The sequence below is a fragment of the Colias croceus genome, chromosome 27 (assembly GCF_905220415.1).
Source record: "Colias croceus chromosome 27, ilColCroc2.1".
NCBI lineage: Eukaryota > Metazoa > Arthropoda > Insecta > Lepidoptera > Pieridae > Colias > Colias croceus.
In genome coordinates, this window is record NC_059563.1 from 3,317,565 (window position 1) to 3,323,564 (window position 6,000).

The 6,000-nt window shown below is 30.7% G+C and overlaps 1 protein-coding gene across 1 annotated transcript in view; it reads right to left on the minus strand.

The window, feature by feature from the left end:
• Positions 1–3,237, minus strand: part of LOC123703826 (irregular chiasm C-roughest protein-like) — a 99,297-nt gene extending 96,060 nt beyond the window's left edge. Inside the window, exon 1 of the mRNA XM_045651989.1 lies at positions 2,951–3,237. The gene's annotated coding sequence lies outside the window, so the exon portion shown is untranslated. The remainder of the gene's footprint in view (positions 1–2,950) is intronic.
• Positions 3,238–6,000: the final 2,763 nt, after the last annotated feature.

Here is a 6,000-nt window from a genome sequence, read left to right on the forward strand (position 1 = left end):
CTGAGCCGATTTTGAAGATGTTTAGTATGGAGATATATTGATAGTTATTGATAGTTGGCAATAGATCATTGCTTGACAATTTTTAATATAGGTGCAATTTAAATAGGTCAATGCAAAGGATACCTACCTGAACTTGAAGTTAAATATTTTGAGTCGAGTTGTCTGCAATCTAATGTTAGGTATATATTCAATAGTTAATAGTAGTGCTAATGAGATCTAAAAGTTTTTATCCTCCTATCTATTGACGATATGTATAGAGCAAAATACGTATAAAATACAAAAATAACGACCTACCTACCACATTACTTTACAAACAGACCATCAAAATCCAATGTCCGAAATTGCTTGAACAAAAGACACAAATAAGTTACTTTTACACTTCATTCTGATGCTTAAGCAAAGATACTGCCAAGGTTCACTTAAATTTATGGATCCACCCTTTGTTGGTAAGTAGCCAACCTGTTGGCAATAATAATCAAACCATTGAAGCTTTTAACTCAAACTCAAATATTTATTTATTCAATTATACTACTAGACGCACTTTTGAATTGTCAGAACATGGTCAGAACATTCCTCATACCTTTATAATTTTAGTGTTTCTCTAGCTGTCACTATGTACCTATGCTTAAATCTTTAAAACTTCGCAATGGATTTTGAAGCGGTATTTTTTTAAAGGTGGAGCCCCCCTAGACAAGTGGCTTTCTATTAGCGTAAAGTTTGATAGAATAGATTATGAATGTATGACATTGACATAAGTTGTAGATAAACGTATCTCCAGCTTACGTCAATCTCATACATTCATAATCTTTTCTATTAAACGTTACGCTAATAAAAAGCCACTTGTCTAACCCCCGAGGTTTTAGGTAGAAAGCTAGGAAAAACTAAAATCAAGCTCAAAATCAAACATTTATTTAGACTTCTTTTAGAAGCATTTTTGAATTGTCATAACATAGATGCTAAACTCAAGGTCAAAATCAAACTTAATATATATTTTATTCAATTAGACTTCTAGGAACACTTTGAATCGTCATAAAATAGTTTTACCATTTACCGGTTCGGGAAAGCAGTGAGTACCTACTGCAGAGAGATGCCGGCATGAAATTCTGTAGTTACGATTTTCAAATCATGTTAAACTTTTAGGTCTAGCTCTAGACGAACATTTTTCCAATACAACCCATCATAGACAAACTACAGAATATACCTATACATAGTAGGTTTAATGAAATATACGAGTAGGTTACTTACCTTATACCTAAATATCGATTTGTAAATTCATACCTACTTTGAATAATAAAGACAATTATATTTATGGCTAGGTGTTAAATAATTCAATACAATATTATAAATATAATATTAAAATAAGGGTACGTTTGATACGTGTTAGTACGAAAATTCATTGAATAAACTTTCCATGACCCTGAAAAACAGCTTTATGCGGGCTAAAGCGGTGTTTACCTATTTATTAATAATTCATAATTAGTATGCTCAAGTGGTTTATTAAGGGTGTAATTTTCAATACAATAATAATACGGCTTTAGCAGTAGGTATAGGTAGTACCTATCTAATAACACTTAACGTCTTATAAATTTTATCCTTCCTTAAGAAAATGTATTGTTTCTTTTGTTTTATCCAATCTTTAATAAAAACAAAATCTAGATCTTTATTATTTGTGATCTAGATATAATATTATACGTAAGTATTCAAATACCTAAATGTTAATGTACGAAGTCCATGGATCTATGAAAACCTAATCATAAACATGTAGGTAGGTAAGCATAATTAAATTTCACACGTATTTTAATAATAATAAGTTCCTAAATAGTACAAACATAAATACCAACTAAACATAATTAACACAAGGAAGACACTAAGACGTAATATTTTGCATACCTAGGTACCTAGTTAAGTTCAAAAACTAGCTTTCTACGCTAAAGTAGCAATTAAGTTACACATTTCCTTCTCGTAATGTTGGTGTAAACCTAGTATTTATGTATATCCTAATATTATAAGGTTGGAGAGTTTATTTGTTTGCTTGAAAGTGCTAATCTCAGAAATTGCTGGTCCGATTTGCAAAATTATTTCAGTGTTAGATTGCTCATTTGTTAAAGAAGGTGGTACCTATAATACGTATATCATCACGCTATGACCAATAGGAGCGGAGCAATGCGGGTAAAACTGCGGGGCACAGCTAGTTTTTATATTATATACCTACGATCGATACGAATATATTATATATAAGATCTTTAAATAATTAAATATTCAAGTTCTACGCTAATATATTTTGCTAAGTAAACCAGGTTTCACTTAACCTTGCTACGAAAACGTTATTACGATATTAAACAATCTATAAAATGCTAATAAAGCTGTGCCATTTTATTTTAGTTATCCTAGGTATCTATTTTTTCCTATTAGGTACTTAATAATAACAGTAGCCTATTAAAAACCCTACAAGACTACAAGTTGAAAAGTATCAATGCAGCAGTTTATGTGTTATTGTGAAATAAACAATCAAAAATTAACAATATTAGTGCGACGACAAACGTAATGAGTATGAAATTACAAGTGTAATAAGACAAACACCTAAATTTATACACCCAGAAATCAATACCTAATTTATTCATGACATTATTAAAGCATTGGAATAAGTAGGTACTTAGGTAGGTACCCATTTAACATTGATACATGTGTAATTTGTAACGTCGACTTTATTTATTAAATAGCTCTTTCTATTTTTTATTTATCCATTTATGTATCTGATTCTAATAAGAACATAAAATGGTTTTATTACGTAGCATTTTTAATGATTTCCTGCCTTTAAAAAGCTCTCTGAAAATCTTTTTCGTTTACATTTTGTTGAAGCTCTCTAAAAATTTTCAGTTGAAGTCTTTAATTAAAAATGAATGTGTATTCTATAGCAATTTATCTTTGCAAAATTACAATACAAACTTACCTCCACCTAGAAGTCCACAAAATCCATAAACATTACGCACTTTACAATTTGTACAAAGAAAACACAATGCCCTACAGGAAAAACGGCACAAACCGCGAAAATTCCACCATTATCCATAATTTTCTAGTCACTCAACCAAACAGGTTATATCAATAACATAATTCATAGATAGCACTGGCCACTCCGATAAAAATAAATTTTCGATTGACGTTCGAAATTGAAAATTCAAAATGCCGCGTATCGCGAGCGCTTGGCGCGAAACGAAACACACTATCATACGTACGCGCCCGGCCGGTGACTGAGGGTGTAGAATAGGCTCCGCTTGCCCTGGCCAGGCTGGCTGTCATAGAATCGATAAAAAGTAGACGTTATTTTTAGTACGTCATGAAGCCGTAAGCTTTAAGATTTAATTAATTAATTATGTGGAAAGTTATTGAAACTAACTATACAGGCGGCTTATTAAAAGTAATTCTTTCTTTGAGTATTAACAGTATGCCTTCATACTTGCTCCGTTAATTGATCCGAGAATAAAAAATATGAAATTGGATAACGTAACGAAAAATATTTTGTCTAAAAAAATGTATTCTCTAATAACAAAAGTGCGATAATAATAAAACAAATATTTAATATATATTTTACATATTTTGAGCCCAAATGAACCCTAACTCGCAAACTAAATAATTCCAAAAGTTAAATTAACATGAGCAGAATTAATTTTATAGAACATTAAATTTAAAGAAAATTAAATAAAATAACACATCGTTAAAATTGCGATTTTCTTTGCCCCTAATTAAGACAGCTATCTCTATGAATTTCACACCTACCTAATCTTTGACTCGAAAACGACCTTAATCTGAAATCCCTTTTCAACTCCTCGTGCCTCTCATTATTGATCTCTTTCACTCCTTACTACCGGTGCAATAACATTTATCTCTCTATCACACATGTGAGGGTTGTATACGGCCGTCCCGCTCGCACTACACTGCAGAGTTTCAAAAACAAGGTAGACGCGACGCGTTATCAATGTACACGGCATTAGAAATTTTTCCCTTACATTAAGCACAGAGGTAGCAAATGTTTATATTAATTTGAATGAACTGCGGTGATTCTATTTTCAATTTTTTTTTTCTTAGCCCACGTTGTTCGTGAATTCTTGCCAGCATTTTCATGATTTGTGATGAATAAAAATTTACTTTTTTTTACAAATTACGCGCGTTAGTTTTTATATTTTAACAGTTAATATAGGTAAATGGGCGATTTAATAAAATGAGGTTACAATAATTAATATGAAACGTAGTTTACCATTGAAGCGTAGTCTTCAAATATGATATAGGTACCTAGGTTTGGGATATATAGATATTTTTTATGTATAGAGGGTGCGTTTTCTCACCAAAATTGTTATGAATATTGAAGAGGGAAAAAAACTTTTGCTGCGAAACAAAACTTATGTGTATATTATTATGTACATAGGAGGATAGGTAATCTTTGAAATAGGGTGAAATAGAGTGACGTAATAATTAGGTATATAGAGAATTTGTCGTTCTATAATAATTTGAACCATAGATAACTTATTAGTTCTTGAACTGCCCTGAGCGGTCACAGAGTAAGGTTAGCGTTATAGAATAATTATGAGATTATTGATGAATTTCAACCTTGTGAGAGGTCAATGTTATGTACCAATGATATTAAAGTATGATATAGGTATTAATATAATATGGCATAGTGAGTTTAATAATGAATGGCTCTTACTACGATACCTAGAGCTTTATTTTTTTCTTTTAAATAAAAATAAACCCTCTCATTTGTTGTTGTCTTTGGCATTTTCAATTTCTAGTTTTAATTTTTAAGTGACGTTAAAACTATCCTGTTTGTCAACTGTTTTTGATGTATGTTGGTAAATAAATATTTCGATAGTTGGTCGTCCTGGATTTGCTCGGTAAAAATGCACTGTAAAATGCATCAGTCATAATATTTTAGATTTCATATTTTTCTCTTTAATTTTCAACATCGATTAGGTACGTCGCATTTATTTTCTTACAAAATAAACGAACAGAAATATTTCTTCTTTCCTACAACAGTAGAAGTATAGATATATTTGATCTACTTTTATATAAAATGGGCAAGTATCACTGCAAAGTTTCACTAAGTCCTATCGATTTTAAAACTTTCAAAGATAGTTTCAATCTTGGCAAAGAACTGCACTTATAGGCAGATCTTTATTGAATACTGAATTAAAATAAGTGCTAGGTTATCTTGAGTTGAGTATAAAAAGTTTGAACTAGGTATGTAACCTCGTGATCGGCTGAATAAAATAAAAACAATCATTTGCAGACATAAATTGTACAAAGCATGTAAAACATGAATGTATAATTTTAAATAATAAGTAAGTAGGTATGTATTAATATTAAAAAATTAGCGTTTGTGACGAGCACACGTTTCAGAAGTGAAACTTCTTTGGCAAGAGTCAAAGATACCAAATCGTCCGCGTCGCCTTACTTCATGACGTGACGGTATTGCCATGACGCGAAAATGAAATTTTCGTTGATTTGACTCTCATATTATAACAGAGAGAGAGAGAAACAAAAGCATAATAATCTATGTTTTATATTTCGATTTTAACATTTCATAAAAAAATGAGCCTATTAAAATAAACTTTTTGTATTTTATAGGTACATGTTTTTAATGTGTACTAATTCAAAATTTCATACTAATGAATAAGTAAATACACAGCTTACATAACATAAATTATTAATAAACAATTTTGATTTAACTAAAACGAATCAACGATCTCGTAGTACCACATAGTAAATTGCATTGGGGGTTTATAATCTTCCGTTTTTGCATTATCACCATCTCTTTCCCACACATGGTTAACCATATATACCTCTCTTTCTCGCGCCACGCGTATAGAACTTGATTTTATCCGGTTGATTTAAAAATAAACTTTATCTTGAAACAAGTCTTTATTTTAACGTTAAATGTTTCTTGGTTAGGTTTTATTTGTAAAACAAAAATGCAATAAATATGCGCTACGGATTAAAGACAGTCTG